Source organism: Corvus brachyrhynchos, unplaced genomic scaffold, assembly GCF_000691975.1.
Source record: "Corvus brachyrhynchos isolate BGI_N302 unplaced genomic scaffold, ASM69197v1 scaffold17, whole genome shotgun sequence".
NCBI lineage: Eukaryota > Metazoa > Chordata > Aves > Passeriformes > Corvidae > Corvus > Corvus brachyrhynchos.
In genome coordinates, this window is record NW_008240046.1 from 14,343,921 (window position 1) to 14,364,631 (window position 20,711).

The window sequence follows — 20,711 nt, forward strand, 5'->3', positions numbered from 1 at the left end:
CTTAAGGTAAAACAAGTGGTACATATTTTGATTCCTACTGAAAAAAATAAATAGTTAAGAAAAAGTAAGAAAAAATGGGAAAAGGGAGAAATTACAAAAATTGTAAGAGTGCACATTTTTTACCCTCTGCCCAACATACTTCTTACAATGACCAGCATTTTTTCTAGAAAACTGGAATTTATGAAAGAAAATTCAATTTACATTCTGCAGTATTGTAGTGGTTTGGTCCAAAATACTCATTACTGTTTATCTGCTGTGAGATAAGAATTAGGAGAAATGCAAAACAGGCACCAAACTTGAAAGAATATAACGAAGTTTATTAACAGACCTAAAAGAAGAAAAAAAAAATTATACCACCTTCAGAACTCTCCTCCTCCCCCCACCTTCCTCCCTTCTCCCACTGACAATGTGAAAAGACAACCCTTAAGATGTTCAGTCTGTTTACCACTTCCATAATAACCTTGTTCAGTCCATTTAGAAAGAGAAGTCTCTTCTTGCTCATGCTATGAAAACATTATCACAACGAGACAGCCGCCCACTTCCAAATATTGTTCAGTCCATTTAGGAAGAGGAGTCTCTCTGCCTGCGTGTGAGTCCTTTCCCCCGACTTGCAGCTTTTCCCGCAACTGCTTTCGAGGGTCCACTCTTGAAGTTTTTTGGGGTACAATTTTAAGGTTGAGCCGTTCAGAAACAAAAACAGAGGCCCTTCTCCTTCCCTGGGAGCAAAGGGTCTTCATCATCTTCATCGTTAGGACTATCTCTGGGAGCATCTCTAGGAACTGAGGTTTTCTCCTTTCCCATTTGGAGCAAAAGTCCTCATCTGGTTCATCTCTAGGGACTGAGGTTTTCTCCTTTCCCGTTTGGAGCAAAAGTCCTCATCTGGTTCATCTCTAGGGACTGAGGTTTTCTCCTTTCCCATTTGGAGCAAAAGTCCTCATCTGGTCCATCTCTGGGTCATCCTGGAGCCATGGCCCACTGGGCCCTGCTCGGGCCCCGCAGCCACCTGTGCCAGCGCCGGAAACGAGAGAGAGCTTGGAGGGGGAGTTTGCCTATTCTTAAATGTGGATCACAGAGGTGATCACAACTTTAAGTGGCTTAGAGAATTGTCCATATTCAAACTGGCCAGCTGATAGGTTCTGTCAGGTCCCAGAGGAAACTGTAAGCACCCCTTAGCAAGGACATCCCTTCCGGGACTATGCTTGCTAACCTATGACAAGTATGAATTACCCTGTAGCAAAGACAAAAAAGTATTAAACTGAAGACTAAATCCAGAACCTTCAAAACACATAAGCCTGCATGTTTATGAGTGCTTTTTACCTAGTAGCACACACTTTAGTTTTGAAGTCATGGATCAAAACCCTATTTTGGCAAGCACTAGACTAGCACACACTTTAGTTTTGAAGTCATGGATCAAAACACTCTTTAGGCAAGCACTAGACCAATACAGAGCAAAAATATCTGGCTTGAAAGCATTTTATTGTTATTTTTATATGACAAGGCAAGTAAAAGTGCAAAGGAAGAATGGAAGTCTGAGGGAAAAAAATGCTATTAATATACATTATGTTACATTAGCAACCTAATTATTGTCAAGTAAATATAGCGTGGATATTTATAGGAAAGTTCCCCCATGCAAAAAAGCATGGAATTGATAGTTTGAAAATGTAACGAGAAGGCTATAGAAGCTGGCATCACAATATAGTAATTATTTTTGTACTCTTAAATAAAGTGTCTACCTGAGATCCTTCAGTTCTCACTGGCCTAGTTAAGTAGCACAGCATCATACTGCTTCAGTCTGGAAGCAGCATGCCTGCATTGCTCTGTTTTAGCTTATGAGTCCTCTTCCCTTTCTTTGTACATGAACGTCTTCTCTTTTGATCTGAATTGTTGCTACCTAAAAGCTGTGCCTATCCACTCGCAGTTCTCATCATTGCCTCCAGCACCGTTTCCAGCTCACTTGAAATTTACTTGTACCAAATATCCTCAAGATCCATTTGCTGCAATTGTAAATCTGTCTTCCAGTTTCCTTGTACCTTTTACTTACTCAAGTCTTTGTCAGAATATTCTTGACATGCTGACTCAGAATGACTTTTAGTCAGTGTCTGACTGAGAACCGCGGGTGAAGGTGTCAGACACTGATAGCAGTCCTCTAACTGCAGCTGAGAAAGGAAACATATTTGTAACATGGGGTTACTGTTGAACAAGAGGAGGGGAAAAACAGACAGAAGGCATCTTCTCAGACAACCCTGATAACAAATTTTACCATAGGTATAATTAGATTTTTATATTTTCACATCCTCTGCTGAAAAACTGGTTCGGACTTTCACATCTGTTAAAACCAACATTTATATTCAAGACAGTGTTATAAAGAATACTTGGTCATTTGTTCATTTGTCCTAGGAATATTTCATCTGTAGTTATTTTTTTGTAGCTAAAAATGGCATGATGGCCTGACTGTGTTTCACATACACATTTTTCACTTTATTTATTTGTACATGTTGAAAACCTATTTAACTGTAGAAATTCTTCCTTTATGTCCCTACATAGATGAGGGTGCACTCTAAACTAACTGTGTTCTCACATACATTAATCTAACTCTTCAACTCATACATTTCTCCCAGTATAACATTTTAATCCTGTTCCTTATCAAGGAAGATCTTCAAATTTGTGCTATTATAAAACATTACGAGCTTGCTTCTACCTTTTGTATCCTCCCTCATGAAAATACTGATCAACCATCAAAGTCTTTGGATAGTCTGCTGGTTAACTCCAGTGCAAGATAAAAGTTCAGAGTGTGCTCTCACCCTTTCTTTTGCTCAAAATTTTATCCATATTAGTTGCTTTAACTTGCATGTTTACTAATCTTCTATCAGGAGACACTTTCATTGTGTTCAGTGAGGCATAACTACAATAAATGTTTTGCTGAAGACTGGATTGACAAGATCTATCCGCTTTGTCTCATCTAGAAATTGTTTCAAATAAATGTTGTGTATACAGATCTGTGCATAATTTCATTTTTTTGCAATTTACTGATGGGTCTCCAGGTCTAAACCCCGACATAGCTGAAAGCATTATTCTTTTTCATTTTAAAACTGTATTTCACATGTCTCTCGTTTCAGTGGTTTTATGGCAGAACATAAACCAAAACAACTGGTAAATATCACAGAATTCAGGTATGAAAAACATGCAAGTGCAATTTCATGAATCTGTGTGTGTATATATATACTTATTTTATGATTCATATTTTCAAATTCATGGATCTTTTAGGATATCCAAAAAGGCAACACTTATTTTGAGAGTTGATACAATAGGTATAAAGTCCTGCCTATAGCACTAACATGCAGAAAATTATGATGGGGGCAGAGAAGATGGGATTTTCTTAAAACAAATATCCAAAAAAAAGCATCCATAGAAAAATCTGATACACAAATGTAAGCTTCTGTAAAACATCCTGCAGATCATAATGCAAAAATCCCATACTAAATATGATCTAAATATGACTGTGTCCGAATTCACAACCTCTGATAAATAGTTTTGGGGGTTTTGTTTTTCATGGGTTTTTTTCACTCAGCACAAGGGTATATGGAAAGCTTTAACTGGATTTCAAGTTTGAAGCTAATTCCTAACACTAATGAACATACTAATTTTTACCAGGGCATCTTGAAGATGCCACAGTCAAACACAACAATGATATTTGAAAAAGGCAGACTCATAGAATCATCATGGTTGGAAAAGATTTCTAAGATCATCAAGTCCAATGGTTAACCCAGCATTGCCAATTCCACCACTAAACCATGACCCTAAGCAACACGCCTACACGTTTTTTGAGCATTTTCAGGGATGGTGATTCCCACACTTCCCTGGGCAGACTGTTCCAATGCTTGACAAGTCTTTCAGTGAATAAGTGAATAATTTCCATAATATCCAGCCTAAACTTTCCCTGGTGCAACTTGAGGCCATTTCCTCTTGTTCTATCACTTGTTACCTGGAAGAAGAGACCAACTCCAACCTGGCTACAGCCTTCTTTCAGGTAGCTGTAGAGAGCCATAAGGTCTCCCCTGAATCTTATTTTCTCCAGGCTAAATGACTCCAGCTCCCTCAGCCACTCCTCATGAGATTTGAGCCCAGGCCCTCCACCAGCTCTGTTGCCCTTCTCTGAACTCACTCCAGCCCCTCAATGTCTTTCTTGTACTGAGGAGCCCAGAACTGGACACAGCACTCGAGGTGTGGCCTCACCACTGCCGAGTACAGGGGAACAATCACTGCCCTGGTCCCACTGCCAACACTGTTCCTGATACAAGCCAGGATGCCATCGGCCTTCTTGGCCACCTGGGTACTGCTGGATCATGTTCAGCTGCTGTCATGTGTCAGCACTCCCAGGCTCTATTCAACTGGGCAGATTTCCAGCCATTCTACCCTAGCCCTGTACTGTTGATGGGCTTGTTGATACAGTGGAGCTTTTTGGTATCTTCAAGTAAAGCATTTTTAACTTTAGCTCTCCTAATGTTACTTCTGTTTAAATACTTCACTCAGTAAGTGAGCAGACATAAGCTTGGAATCAGACAAAAAATTAAAATGTATTACGTGATAGTTGGAGGAAACGCAATAGCAATAACCCACTTACTATATTATTTCATGCTTCTATAGTAACAAAAGAACAGTATTTTTTATTTTCAAACTCTTTTATCTTCTGTCTTTTCTAAACTCAAGCTCAGCTTTAGGGCACAGCATAAATAAAAAATAGTACTATGTTCCTCATTCATCAAAGTATTGAACATGGATTTATGTCAGCAGTTTCATTCAAGTCTATGGGTTTACAACAATGTTTAAGAAGAAATATATATATATATATATATATATATGTTTCTGCATAAGTCAGCATCTTCTGCCAATTAAGTTGGGAAAACTTTTCAAACCATTGCTCCTATTAGAAACAAAGAAAAATTGTTTGGGCTTGCTTTTCTTCTTCCAGGGAAAGGGGGCTTATGAGATGCAGTCAAAATAGAGGAGTTGCTAAAGAGCAGCCCAAGGATACGTTCAGATACAATGTGAGAAATTACTAATGTTAATATGATGCTTTAGCTTTATCAAGGTGACTTTCCTTATGCCTGAAATAATCCTAGAGATAATTTTAAGAGAAGAGATTTAAATAATCATTTCCCTCCCACACTTTCTATTCTGTTTTGACTGAGAACTTCTTACAGGTATTTGACTGCTCTCTGATTGGACAAGATCTAGCTCATCTTAACGTGAACCTTCAATATTTTATTGGAATATAAACTACAATATTCTAAATTACATTTTCATAGCTGTGTATCATAATGCTGGTTAGCTTATCAACTCTCTGTACTCATCTCTGCCCCATCTTAAACCTGAGATTACTTTCAGAACTTCAGTATGATATCTGGCATGTCTTTTTCACATAAATATAATCAAATTAAAAAACCTTTACCAAAACCAGCTATACAAATAGGTTTGTTCTCAAACATATGAATTTTTTATATAAAGTATCAAAGACTACTTTGCTGCTATAAAGTTAGCATATCTCTAAAACTAAAACCTTTTTTTAATTTGCAAAGAAAATTAATGCATTATCTATGGAGTCTATACATTTTGAAACATATTCTAAAAAGTGTTGAGAATGATCCAGATTTTCAGAGGATAAATTTTTAATGAAAAGTCTACCTTGAATATGTAGCCAATTGCTTCTCGCCTACAAAATAAGTGATCATTATTGACACCAGAGGTGATGACACCAGGATGATGAAGATAGCATTTGACTGTGATGAATGAACAAATGAAATATATACTGGTCAAGATTATGAAAAGGAAAGTAATAAAAACAAAACTTATTTTTTCAAAATACTCAATGAACAGAAAACAAAATCCCAGTAGGAAAAAAACCCGATCAGTGTTCAGCTTGACTCAGCATAAGTCTAAATTCTAAGATGGGCTTCTTCAAGTCTGAAGACCATAAGAAATAACAATAAAAGGTGGAGCTTGTGGTTTTACTCCGCAAACATTTCCTGTTGCTTTTTAAAGAATTCTCAAGCCGCACAAGATAGAGTTTCTCCATCTTACTCCTCTATGATAGCTAAAATTATAATCTACTTTTATAGAATTAAGTACCTGATGTTCTTTATACGGCTCCTATCCTCTCTGTATTTTTGTGTTAACAAGAGAATCTGAAGGGATTTATAAATATCGTCCTGTGCTCAATTACAGTTGAGCATTGGGTGGAGCTCCCATAATGACTTTATTAAATTCATTATCAGGTATTACTCTGTTTCTTATTTTGAGCAGTATTTCTATTTCTACCCCCTTGAAACTATTGTTCAATTACAAGTTTAATTCTAACTCTCCTCCAAGAGGTTCCACTTTCTGGTCCAAAGTCTTTTTGATAGAGTTCAGCTATATAGCCTTGGCTGAGAAAATTACTTAGTTAAGCAGAAGAACTTTATCAAAGTCCACAGATAGTAAGAAAGGTAACCATTGGGTCTCACATGGGGGTTGGTGAGGATACTGATACTCATCCTACAGGTTTGTTAGCTCTGGCTAGATAATGTGTCTATCCTGCTAGCATGGTTTCTTCGCAAAACCAGAAAGAATAGAGTACCATGCAACAGAAAAAAATTAAAATAAGAAAGCCCCAAGTATAATTTCTAAGCATGTTATTGGAAAGAACAGAAAAACATAAAATAGTACTGAATACTGAAAAGAACCCACAGACTTTGCTTAAACTCTCCATGGAGCACATCAATGTTGTGGCACTGCATACTTGCCAGTCACTTGACTTTTAGCACACTATCAAAGGCCTTTGTTTAGACTCCCAGGTTGTGGTTTCCATATTATGTTTTAGGGATATAAGTGTGTCATGGTAATCATTCCTTCTTAAGGAATTTAAGTGGAGTGGTATAGCAAAAAAACCCCAGGTATGGCAGCATTTTGCATGCTTTTGGTTGAACCAGTATTTTTTAATAAAAATCTTGTAATGAAAATCTACACTCCAGTGACATGAAACAGCCAAGAGTTTACAAGTTACTTCAGGTCTATTGCAGGTACTGTAGAAAAGGCCAAGAGTTTAGGGCTTTTTATCTATGTGGGAAAGAGAAGTTTATTTATTATGAAATAATTATATTTTTTTTAGAAGTATAGTATTATCACTGCTACAGTGTTGTTCTAAGAGATAATGTAGTACTTACCTTGTGGTCTTATACTTTAGCCACTTGGAAATCAGATTATTTTCATGCAAACAGAGGGTGAATTATGTTACTGTTCTTGTATAAAAGGATTTTCCCCTCCCCTAATAATTTTTTACATTATAATGGAAATCTGGTGATCAACTGGAGATAATAAGAGATTCCTTGATTTACAATTCCATCCTCTGATTTTTGGCCTATTCTCAGCTTGAAATGCTTTTTTTGGCATTTAGATGACGCTGAAACATCTTTCACAAGCTCCCAGTTACAGTGGCATCTGTCAGGATTTTGTTGGGCAGTCAAAATTGTCACAGCAGCATGTATTGCTTTAAGCACTAAAAACATCAGACAAGTCTTTTACTGGACTAGTAGAAAGTGGTGGCTTCATTGACAAACACCCCACAACCCCAGACTGTAGGATGTAGTGATAGCAAATAATAGTTACCTTCCAAAAGGTTTCATCTTTTGGTTCTTCCCATATGGGAACTTGATCATGAGTGCATCGTCACAGGTATGTCATGAGGCTGTAAGACAGCTTTTGTAATAAGCTTTGCATTCCAAATCATATTTAAAATATTTTGAAAACCTAACAGTAATGCACTAAGCTACAAAAAGGGGTGATATTGCAGAGGAACTAATTTTCCAAATGTAACTTAGAATATTGCCACTATTTCCCTTGTGTTATTTGATGTTATGCAATGATAAATTTTATAAGACAATAAATCAAGTAGATGAGCATTGACTGACATGGATAAAGTACATCTCTTTTTGGTGATCAGCTGCCTAGTTATACATTGGACAAAAATGATTTCAAAATTGAATAATTCTGTAAATATTTTAGTAAGATAATTTAAATTTGAAAAAATGATGATGAAATAAAGTATACTTTTGAATGAACAGCACAACATATTAACTTACAGGGTACTGCTTAGTAGTTTAGTGTTCTGTGCTTGCTCAAAACAAAGTGTTTTCTGTTGCTCAGAGAAAAGTTTCCCTGAGCAACAGAACAGCTTTCAAAGTGTCTTACTAATCTCAGTTTCCTGCAACTTCAAGCACTCCTTGTCTCCAGAAACACTGATTTCTACAGTTTGCTTGTTCCAGACAAGTTCAGCAAATTTTATACAGCAAAAAACCCCACCGGTCAAAAATGTAGGCTGCAAGAAGTTTACATTTAGTCTTAAATATTGTATTTAACACATGAAAACTTCAAATGGGACTCCAGGAACAATCTTGAAGAAGAAACAAAACTCTCCTGGTAAAACTGTAAGAATACACTTTCCACAGGACTGTGGTGATCAGTTTAGACCTCTGGATTGCTAACACAACCTAATCCCTTTGACAAGATTTTGAGAAATGTGATAACTTCTTTCTGTAAAGGAATTAAATATAATTACTACTTATGAAAAAAGGTAAACCAACTGAATACTCAGCTGCAAGATTAGCTGGTATAAATTTCATCCTTGTTACAACTGGCTTTCATGACTTTATCTCAATCAGAAGGTCACTCTAGAGCCAGGTAACTCTCAATGTCATACTGGATCCCAAGGGTGTTTTATGAAAAGTAAGCACTAGCCTCAAGGATTGAAAGGGTCTTCAGTTTAGGTGAATTAAAAACTGTAGTCCAAAATGTGGATGTAAGATAATTTAGGCTACTCCAATGCTAGATGAAACACAGGATTTATAGGTTGCTTTTGGTCTTAAATGTCCAAATTTCACCTAATCTGTGAAGTAGTTACTGCAGCCCTTCCCCAGAGTTTTCTGTTGAAACGTGCTTTGATGGAGCAGCACTCTGTTCTTCATCCATAAAACATTTCATCTTCAAAAACTACATCAGCATCTAGTCCTTGGGTTACAGTAAACCCCAAGCGTATCTACAAACACATCTACATACATATGACAGTATGCAAATTATACACTTTTCATTAAAGAATAGCCATTTCTTTTTCAACAATATCAGTTTATCTCTTTTTACATTCGTGTATCAGCTCAGAATTTAAAAAGTAAATGCTGAGGATTCCCCATGGCCACAGTTCTCCTTCCCTCTGTGGAAATCTGTTTCTAAAATAACTCACATTCAATTACACAGGTCACTTGTGATAGTGGCTTTTCTTGGTGTGCCTGAAGAAAAGTCTGCAGTATTTGAACCATGAAAAATTATGCACAGTGTTTCATTTTAAAGATGTGCCAGATTAACAGAAGGTAATTGGGGTAGACTGTGAATGGTACCAGCTGCTTATTTGCAAATGCTACAGACACCATTTATTTTTGCCTAGAATTTCTATTAAGTACTTTACTATTATAGCTTATTTTTTGCTATGTCATCCCCAAGTCAATATCCCTTATTTGTTGCTTTTTCTTCCATCAATTAAACTCATCCCTCCTACTATCACTTTTACAACTGTAACCCTTCTCCTACCATTTAATGTAAGCAAAGGAGAAACATGAAACATTGAGAGATGGTTTAAGATGACTTTTCTCTTCGTAATATTTTCCCAGATTTGAAACCTGAACAATTCCAGTGTTATTAAGTCTATCTAGGTTGAACATTAACAAAACTACACGACAATATAAATCAGTAAAAAGCTTATATTGAGTAGTGTTTTGGAGGGAGGACTCCACAGGCAGCCCCTCCTCCTCCCCAACACACATCATTGATTCTATTTGCACAACTACTTTGAAGTTACTATTTTAGTATTAGTTTGGGAGGTAGAAACTAGCACATGACCAGAATGAACATGTAAGGCATTATACTTTCCTTATAGCTACATGCACAAAAGATGAAAACTGGGTCATTTTTAGAACTTTCTCAGGAAATGATATAGATAGTTTTGCACACAGTGAATTTTCTTGACTCAAATTAGATGTATTAAAAATAAAAATTCTACTTGACTACATCTAACAATACACACCACATAAACAAAAGATGTTGAATAGCAGCATCTTTTAGGTAAAAAGATCAAAAGGATCACTATCAGATAACTTTCTCACTTTCTTCTTGTTTGTATCGAAACTATTTGAAACCTATCATCTGAGTAGATTCTCAAAACTCTAAATTATGAATCTTCCTTGATTATCGCAAAGTTTTTTATTTAATACAAATGCAAGCCAGAGGAAATAAGATACCCTGTAATATTATATCAAATATGCAATTTGCAATGGCATTCCTTTATTAAAAATGCCAATTATAATTGCACATAAAATTTAATTGAGGTCATTACCCTCTTGACAAGTTATTTCTAAATTCTTTCATCTAATAAGATTTGTTATTTTAACATTTTCCACATCAATGCTTCTTTCACATCTATATACTTCTTATCTATTTATAAGGGTAATAGAAATTACCCATCATTTGATTGTATCATTGTGCTATTAATAAGAAAGCTGTCTATTTAACTGCTTATCAGGGAGATGATATTATCCTTTAAGTGCAAAATTGTAAATATGATCCTCTTAATATCATAATTCATTACACCATAATTATATTTGTTGAAATATTAGCAAGGAAAAATAACACCAAATTATGAATGGATTCTTAAGTTTGTTTTATTTTGCAGACTTGACTAAAATGCCCAGGAAATGTCTAATCTTAAAAAAAATAATTTTTACAATGGGATTACTGCATTATTGCCTTGTATTTCACCAAGTTAAATATATCTTGCCAATTCATTATGTAGGCAAACAAAGGAGGTAATATTATTCACTAAAAGTTTTCAACTACTTGTTCCTATTTTACTCAGAAATAATATATTGGTAAGGACAACTAAGATTATTACCTTGGATACTTCCTAAGCCTCATGGGATGCTTTGCTTCATGTAAATGCACGTAGTGGAGGGTACCTTGTCTGAAGGGCATAAGTGTTTCCTTTTCCACGGTAAACTTCCCTTAGGTATGTTTGCCACTGACATGCAAGTAGTCAGATATTCAAGACAAAATTAATTTTGTTTTCAGTCCTTCAGATGTTTAATACATTTGGGAAGGTCATTTATGCCGAAGTTCAGTATAAACCCAGCCCTACACTGAAAAAAAAAAAATTCTACCTTCAATCAAACTAATCTAAATATATTAATTCATATTACATTATTATGCAGTTAAACCCCAGGGAAATTAAAAAGAGGGAGTTATTTTTTTACTGTATTTTACTAACAAGAGGCATATAAAAGTAGGCAACAAGGAAAAATTTGTTCTCAGTACATAACATTGTCTTGTACTGTGAGCAATTCACACCTTAGTGTACACTCACCAAGTGGAAACCAGTGCTTTAGTGTAAAAAGAGCATGAGACCACAGTTTGAGCAGTGTTTCGTGTTTCATGTTGGGTACTTCCACTTTCAACACAGAACAAAGTGCTGCCACTGTTACACTCTCCATGACAAAAGAGGCAGTGAGTCTCCTCCATTGACTCACAGAAAACTAGGACAGTACAGTTGTTTCTTCAACACAGGACAACCTAATTTTATCCTCATGATGGTGATAACTGAGTGAACAAAGTAATGGGGTCTTAAGTGGACCAAGTGGACCATATAATTGAAATTAACATGCCTTTTGAAATTTGCACTTACCTATAATTAAGATCTTAGTATGCAAATAGCAGCTTATGACCTAATATTCCCTATGTGTCCCTTTCCTGATTTCTATTAAAAAAGAGAACTATTTCGGCTTCTAGAACAGATCAAACAAATAAACCATTCTGTCCTGTCAGAATCCCACAAAGCAGGATGGATGTACAGAAGTGTAGTTCGCTAAAGCTTGCACCTCACCTGGCTTGGAGTGGATTAGCTTATTCCCTAGCTAGCTATCACCCCACAAAACAATGCCAATATAAGGGATCAAAAAATCAGAAACATCTTTATGAAGTAAAAATATACACACTGATCTGTGATAAACAAAATAATTACACCATGACCTATTGTATTTGCATAAATTTCCCTCTGGAAAAATCTAGTCTAAGCTCACTTACTAGGTTCAAGGTTCTTCCTCCTATGCTCCAGTGATACCACTCTGTCTCTTTTGTGGACAGGAGTTCTAAGAAAAAGAAAATAAAAGGAAAATTGATGAGTACGTTTATTTAAAACATCAGTCCCTTCAGGTTTTAGAATGTTAGTCAAAATGGGTAGTAAGATGCAAAACTTAGCTTTGAAGGCACCATACCTGCCAGTTCTGAGAAGAAAATGCACTAAGGATGTTCTCTTACATCACATGACTTGGTTTTTGAATACCTTTCTGAATTTCCACATATTTTTCCCACTACTTAACTATATCTAGCTTTGGTAACAATAATCCCTCGGTATTTTTAAACAGGGAGCCATTCCCCTTAATAATCTATTGACTTTCAGATGTATCACAGTGAAGAAAAAATACTTCATCATTTGTAAACTGTCAGAACTTGATCAAGCATATCCTAACTGATAATGACAGAAACTTGCATGATGTCTTAGGTATGGAACATAAAACTTATGTTCATTTCAACTACTCTGTGAAGCCTCATAAAATTTTGAGAGAGTTACACTAAGCTAATAATATATTGCTGCATCAATTGAGCCAAAAAACATCCATAAAAGTGTTCCTTTTACATGCTCTGAAGCCTCCTGAAGGGAGAGGAGGGAGAGCGGAGAAGGAGAACTGGGTTTTACAGTGTAGCCTAAGTAAGGAGGTCAGAAAGGCTTTGTGCAAACACCAGTATTTACCTTCTGAGGAGACAACTTACTAATTGTGAATGTATGAAATTAATAACGTTTGAGTGTCACAATAACTGACTTGAAAAAAAACCAGATACTTGAATATAAGGAATTTTTCTTACTCCATTATGTGATTTTATAAACCTGTCTCAATATTGTATACAGTTTTACTACCACAGGGTTATGAGGAACAACTGAGTGAGGAAGACACATTATATTTCTTCTAGATTGCCAAATGGAGTGATTACCACCTATATACAAAAAGTGGTATTTTAATGGAGAATATAGCAAAGGAATGAGATACATAATCTATCAAAATAAATATTTTTCAACTAGTTGAAGGTAAAATTCCTTTTTGTAAAAACATGTTTTCAAGCTATCAAATCTGTATTGTCTTCAATATAAATCTAATAACAGAAAATATATTCAAAACACACAAAATTTTACAAACTCATTTACAAACATTAGTTTATAAAATCCTAAATATTCACTGAATTTGGGAGGCTCATTCCACAATTGCCTCAGAGAAACAAGTAAAAAGATCCAGGCTAAATACCTTGCCTATCCAGCCCTGGTGTTCAGACCACTGAATTCTGCTTCACTCACAAACTCAAAATGAACAGTGCTGAGGATTTTTTGGCACAACCATTGAACTTTATCCCAAAACACAGCGTTCAGAAGATAAAGGACTTATCTATTCCGAATTTTCTGTGCTGTATACTACCAAACAGCATTCCTAAGACAATTTGTGTAGAAAACTCTTCATGACTGTATCCTGTTGTCTAGTCCTCCTATTTTCTAAAACCCACATAAGTTACAAACACAGTGATCCAAACTGTACCCTTTAGCTGCCTTTATTCCTTGCCCAAGGAATCTGGGACATAATTTCTGATTGTGATTTAGTGAGTTCTGGTATCCGCAGCACATAGTTGAGGCACAGTGAATTATCACCAGTGTCATGGTTTTACGCCCAGCTGGAGATGAAACACCATGCAACCATTCTCTCAATCTCCCACTATCCCTTCCCCCCCATCCTGGTAGAAAGGGAGGAGAACTGAAGTAAAACTTGTATTTTGAGATAAGAACTTAATAATTGAAAATGCAATAATAATGGTAAATAATAATAATAATGAAAATAAGAAGGGGAAAAAGCCAAAGTGATGAACAGTACAATTTCTCACCACCCACTGACTGACATCAGAGCCCCCTTCCTGAACTCAGATTGACCACCCTTCCAGGAAACTCCCCTCAGTTTATATACTGGGCATGACATTCTCTGGTGTGGAATATCCCTTTGGTCAGTTTGGGTCACCAGTCCCAGCTATGGTCCCTCCCAGTTTCTTTTGTGTACCCCCTCACTGGCAAAGCATGAGACAAGGAAAAAAATGTCCTTAACTAGGATAAACACTACTTAGGAAAAAACAAAAACATCAGTGTGTTATCAACACCATTCTCATTCTGAATCCAAAACACAGCACTGTAACAGCTACTGAAAAGAAATTAACTTTATCCCAGCTGAAATCAGGACAGCTGGCCAGCTGCTGACGCTTCCCTACGTCCCTCAGAGTTAACCCGGGGCTTCTCTTTCACAGCTTTGCATTCAGTATTGTACAGCTGCCAGGACTGATAATATCATTGGAACAGGTTCTTATGTGGTAAAATGCAGCAGGCTGATGATGACCATAGCATCACAGCAATTCTGCATTAAACCAGCCTGAAGGTCCCACAGCTGAGACACAGTGATGGCCAGTGACTACTCAAGTTCTGTATCTTGCTGGCTAAGATTTAAGCCAGGATGTTACCGAGAGCAGGTCCCATAAGCCTCAAAAGTTACCAGATGATTTTTGATTGATCCTGTGAAAACTCAACCATGTGCTGCCCATTGCCAGAGCCCAGTTTCAACTTGAAACCCTCTCATGAATATGGGCCAGCATGTCCAGGATCAGCTTCTTGTATCTCTCCATCATGGTAGAGGTCAGCTGCTGGGGGGGGGCACTGATGGTGGCTGCTCCCTGCTGTCAAAGATGGATTAGCAAAGGGGCACCCAAGGGCAGGGCAGGGCTATGTGCTTTTGAGGTTTTTTTGATACTTAGCTAACAGAAGGGTAAACCTGAGGCTTTGGACTTTCTGGTAAACTCTGCATTATGCTACCATTGAAGTTAACTAAACAACTACACACAGAAAACTCCTTCTAAAACAAATACAGATATTTGTCTCTTTCCAGCTGAGTTAGGTGAGAATCAGGGTCAAAATTGCTTGTTCTCTTCCTGACTCATAAATTTGTTTGCCTGCCTCAGCTTCAGCAAGAGGACCTACATGCTTTTTACCAGAACAGTCCTTGGTATTCCCTTGCAATTTGGATTCAGTCAGCTCTGGGCTATGAAGCACTCAAAGCTCAGGTCTCCACGCCAGGTTATTCTGATCCAGCTGCTAGGTTAGTATGAAAACAAAGTGAACAAAATGCCTGTTGCATTCTCATAGGATGTCTAAATTAAGACAGATGAGTGACAACTCCTGTTACCTCCATCTACTTCCAGTAGAAGACACCTTGGCAGTATCTCACTTAAGTGTAAATTAGAGAAGGAAAGCACTTGGGTGGACTAGGTTCCTCTGATAACCTCAGGTTTTCAGGGTCCGTCCTCTCCACCATTAACTAGATGAAAAGTTTAAGCAGGTTGCACACTGTGCAGGGGCTGTGTGAACTGCCTATGTACCGTATCTCAGGAACATCTGCCCCTGGTCCTGATATTCCAGTGAAGCATTGCTTGAGTTAGAGAGAAAGTATTTCAACCGTGACCATCAGGGTTATGTACAAGCCTGGAATACCACCTGCACTGACACTTCCACTGATTGCAATAAAAAGGCGGCTTTTTAAGAAAATTATACTCATGACCTAAGTATTGAGATCTGTGTTGGCTTTCATTCTCAATTTTCAGTCTCACTCTGAAGTATGAATAATGCTCTTCCATACTTTTATTTAATCCTTTAACATACTGGTGCAGAGACAAGAGAGGGAAAATGCACATTTTTTTATTGAACTCTGAGATAATATTTTCTCCAAGTTTGTTCCAGCTTGGAGAAGCAGCCTACTTTGGAGAAACCATGACTGGAGAGACAATCTTTTCTCTCTAGTTTTACCTGGCAAAGGAGTTAAACAACAGAAGATGTTTGTGCCTGACAGACACTTGCTCTAAAATAGGAATAATTCTTCAGGATAATGGGGGACAGATGAGCTTAAAAACCATCCACGCAAACCAAGAAACATATTACAGGAGCTTGTTTCTTTCCTGCTTCAAATGCTATGACAAGTCACTTTATCTCTCTTGTGCTTGTCTCTAAATCTGTAAATAATATTTTGCTACTTCGCAGACATTTTTAGAAGTTGAATTAATGCGGTCACTGAATTGGAGTAGCCTGTCATTGTTTAACTTTGTTACATTGCTTCAGAGCAAAAAAAAAAAAAAAAAAAAAAAAAAAAAGAAACAACCGCCAGCCCCTGCCCCAGCCACCAGCAACAACATTTACAGCATATATAATAGATGCAAAAGCACAAAAGTAATGAAATTCTGGAGGTAATTTTTAAGGAGTAAGTGCCAGTTTGATGTACTTAATATGTTTTCTGCTTTGATGGAATTGGGAATCTCAGCTGAGGGTATAACTGGAGCAGGTGAGAGCCATCTGACAAATAAAGAAATACAACCAGGCTTGCTCAACTTTGGAGGAAACACAGGCGGAGTCGCACAGGGGGAGGCAAACAGCTGTCTGCCTTCTATGGGTGAGTTCCAGGTTTTCAATAGCTAAGAGGGAACATGGATATATCAGAGGTACTATCACGGAGACAGATGCCTTCCTACTCAGACAGCTCAGGATGTGGGTGGTATGGAAATCTGGAAGACCTGTATTTTAACATGAAACATTCATACAGGAGCATCCTGCTTACAGTATAGATCACTGCAACTCAATAACATAATTGAATAGATGACTTCTAAATAGTGATGTTTCATCCTCCTAATAACCCATAATTTCAATTTTCTCCATAATTACTTTGTAATGAATCTTTTATTTATAATTCTTTTTTAGTCAAGCCAAATTTCATATTAAAATAAAACCCCTGATCCAGGAAATTCTTCCTCTATATATAAGAAAGCTTTTCCTATTTAAAAATACAATCACAAATAGAACTTTATTGATATTAATAAATGACAAAAATAATTGGATATGTCAATAAGTGGAAGCTAAACTACATATTTAATAACATTATTAAAAGGAACGTGCAGTAACTCAAATATTTGTTCTACAGAGCTATTCACCATATTTACTCTGGAGGCAGATAACAGTGTTTCACAGTTAACAGTGAGGAGTAAAGAAGTGTGATTGTTTCAAAATTAAGTATAGCTCACTTTTTGGTCTCAGAAACTAGAACAGACAAGCAAAAACAAAGATTTTTTTTTTCTCTTTTCAAAAGATCATACTTACACTATTAATAAAAAATAAAAGGAGACCTACAAGGAGCACAGGCCTCTTTTTATTCCTCATCGGAGTAGAGAAGAGAGAAAGAAGGTAGGTTGCCAGTACATAAAAGCAAATATCAGATAAGAAAATCCTAGTCAATATATTTTTTCCTTCAGTCAAGTTATTTTTAATACATACTGTTCTGTCTCTCTCTAGGAGACATATGTTATAGGAAAGATTAGTTTTGCTGTACCTATTGCTTCTGCCAGCCTGCATCAAAGAAAATTTAGAGATGTGCTGACAGTCTAATACTTGCTATCAGGTTCTACCTGTAGATAAGAGCTGAAAAAACATCTGTTGAATTTTTTCACAATAGTCAAATTCTACTATGAGGGATATTAAAAAATAAAAATAATTATTTTAAAAAAACACCTTCTGATTTTAATGTACACAGTGGTGACTTCTGAAGTTATTTCCCATAAGTTTTAAATTCATTAACTTGAAACACAATGTAAAACACAAGTATCTGAGTCGTTGTCCAAAGCTAATGAAATGCATTTCCATAAACCTGATTTGGAAGATTTTTCACCCCTAAAGGTGTCTGGATGGAAAGCAGCAAACATTAGCTAGACAAGAAAAACAAAAGATGAGTATGCAGAACCCTCAGTATCTCAGATGTGCTCAGTTCTTACTTTTCCTTGCAAAAACAAAGGAACGAAACCCCTTTCTCCCTTCCTTTTCAATTTCAAACCAATCTAAACTAACCAAAAATACTGACACCTCTCCCCCTTCAGTTCTTCAGAGAAAATGAACATGCCATATTTTTCCTATTTCTCACACCAAACCTTTAAAAAACAGGATTCAAAACATCCAGATAAGACTCTCATGTAATATAAGTGCACACACAACTCCTCCTCTCCTTCCAGATCAAAAGTTACCTTTCTCCAAAGGAATTTGAGGGAATGGTATGTAGGAAATGGTAATAGTTATGCTTATGGTCTTCATCTGCATTTCTCAGTTCAGTTAAAATCTTTGCTTAAGCGTTAGTATTTTTGAGAAGGAAGTCAAGGACTGCCCAGAGAAGTTGTGGATTTCTCATTGGAAGTGTCAGGTTGGACTTTAAGCAACCTGGTCTAACATAAGTTGTCCCTACCCATGGCAGGAGGTTGGATATAAAAAATATCTAAGACATCAAGTATGTTGTCTGGTTGTCAAATTATATCTCATACATGTAATCCAATTTCACGTAGGCATACAGAAAAAGTTCCTCCAGTTCAGCAAATTATACCAGGAGTTGTAGCGGTGTCAAGAGACTGAAAATAGTTTGCGCCTCAAACATTGATACAAAGTTTTGCTCATTATAAAGAAGCTACAACCAAAGAAGCCTCCCTGAAGAGTGGGACTTGGGACTGAAAATCATATTGTTGATTATATAGAGGGAAACCTATCAGTCGTCTCAGACTGAGGGAAAGGTATGCATCCACAAAAGGCCAAAGCCACCAGCTGCAACTATCCCGGGCTGAGTGTGGGGTGGGAGGAGAGCCCAGCTCACAGAAGCCAGGTTTACACAGACTCCCCCCAACCGAGGGGGGAGGAGGAGGTTTCAGGTGCGTGGCGTAACCTCTGGCCAGAGGCACTGAACACCCATCCTCTGTTACACAAACAGGCCCAGCTGTGGAACCCCCAGCCCCACAGGGCACTTCCACGGGACTTTCACGTGAGAGGCAGCTGAGGGGGAGCCATAATCCATCAAAGACCCCCCAAAGTGCTCCCCAGAGGCTTTGCACCACAGGACTGCACGTGATGCAACAGATCCAGAGCCTGCTGTGAGAGACTGCCCCCTCCCCAGGGGGACAGGCCTGGACATTGCCACCTGGCTCGAGGGTATATGAACCCATGGGACTCTATGCTTTCACCACCAAGAAGACCAGCTGGAGAGGATCAACAGAACATCATTGGGATCCATGGAGTGGTGATATTTTCCTTATTTCCACTCTCTTTCTGTCCTCCCCACCTATTTTCTATTTCTTCCTTTCTCGCTCTCTCTCTCTCTCATATTTACTATTGAATAAAACACATACTATTGACTGGCATATGGTCTCATTTGCACCTTAATTAGGGCAGAGGTATTTCTAAGAACCTCAGTATTCAGATCTTAACAAGGGGATGTCTGAGACCAATAACGCACTAAAGAGAACAGGAAGAGTTTTAAGGACTCTTGTGCAATCTGTAATTAATTAAAATACAGTTTCAGTAGTGATTTAAGTATATGATAGACAGCTGAAGGTAATTTTCAGCATTAGAAAGAGAAACCATATTGAAATTGCTGGTTAGAATGGAGGCTTCGTACTCGCTGGGCAGTTTGACACTCTTATTGCAGTTCTTAATTAATTTTATTTTTCCTTCTTTTATTTTCCTATACAAATATTTCTGTTTCTATTATTTATTGTTAGAATGATGCACAGATTCTAAAAATAAAAACTTGATTTTTCCAAAATGTTAGTGTTTTCATCAGGACAACAGAATATATACTTTTTAATCTGTTTGGCCTAAAACAGTGTAGTTCTTAAACCAATACAACATATTCCCTAGCCTACCCTTGGATTGACTTGCATGAGCTATAGTCTAAATCCCTGTTTCCTCCAAAAAGAGGGATTCAGAACATTAGGCAGATCATGCAATATTGTGCTGCATAATCTTTTCCCCAGTGGTTAGTGTGCTGCGGATCATGGAAGTTAGATGACTGAAATGTTACAAATTCAGATAAAGAAAAGCTTCACATTTTACTTTAATCTCTCAGAGTGTCTCGGGCTTTCTTTGGCCATATAGTTGAGTCTCTCTTATTTTTAAAGCTCAGGGCTTTTGTAGTCATCCAGGCACTATACTTCTGCCAAGACAAACTGATCTGGGTAACATCTTCTAAAAAGCCAGTCTATCTTCCCTGACTAGGAATATTCTTGCCTGCATCAGCTCAGGTGTTATGGAAAACTCAGGACCCACTTATTCTAACTAGAATGTCACAGAGGTACCAAGAATAGTGGAAAATCAGTTTCTGAGATAACTACTGTCAGTGTTACAGAAATAGCCCAGATCTATAAAGCAGTGCTTATACCAAGTTACAACACTTTAAGGCTCAGGCTTGGCCAAAAACATTTCTGGTAAGTAAAAAACCGGTAAAAACCAAACGATAAATACAAACGTCTTCCCGGATCATAAACAGAACATTCACATTGATTCTTAATTTTCCTGTGTATGAATTGTATCTTTCACAACTAGATATAGCTCTCCATTATTTCTCACAGAACTTATTTCTGTCTGATGTACAGGTTACTTATCTACAGCCAACAATTAATAGAATAGACTGTAATAACACTTATGTGTGATTTCT

At 37.1% G+C, this 20,711-nt stretch overlaps 1 protein-coding gene across 1 annotated transcript in view; it reads right to left on the reverse strand.

Moving 5' to 3' along the window:
• Window positions 1-20,711, reverse strand: part of TENM3 (teneurin transmembrane protein 3) — a 1,268,339-nt gene that overhangs the window by 1,016,583 nt on the left and 231,045 nt on the right. Inside the window, exon 3 of the mRNA XM_017744521.1 lies at window positions 12,154-12,218. The gene's annotated coding sequence lies outside the window, so the exon portion shown is untranslated. The remainder of the gene's footprint in view (window positions 1-12,153; window positions 12,219-20,711) is intronic.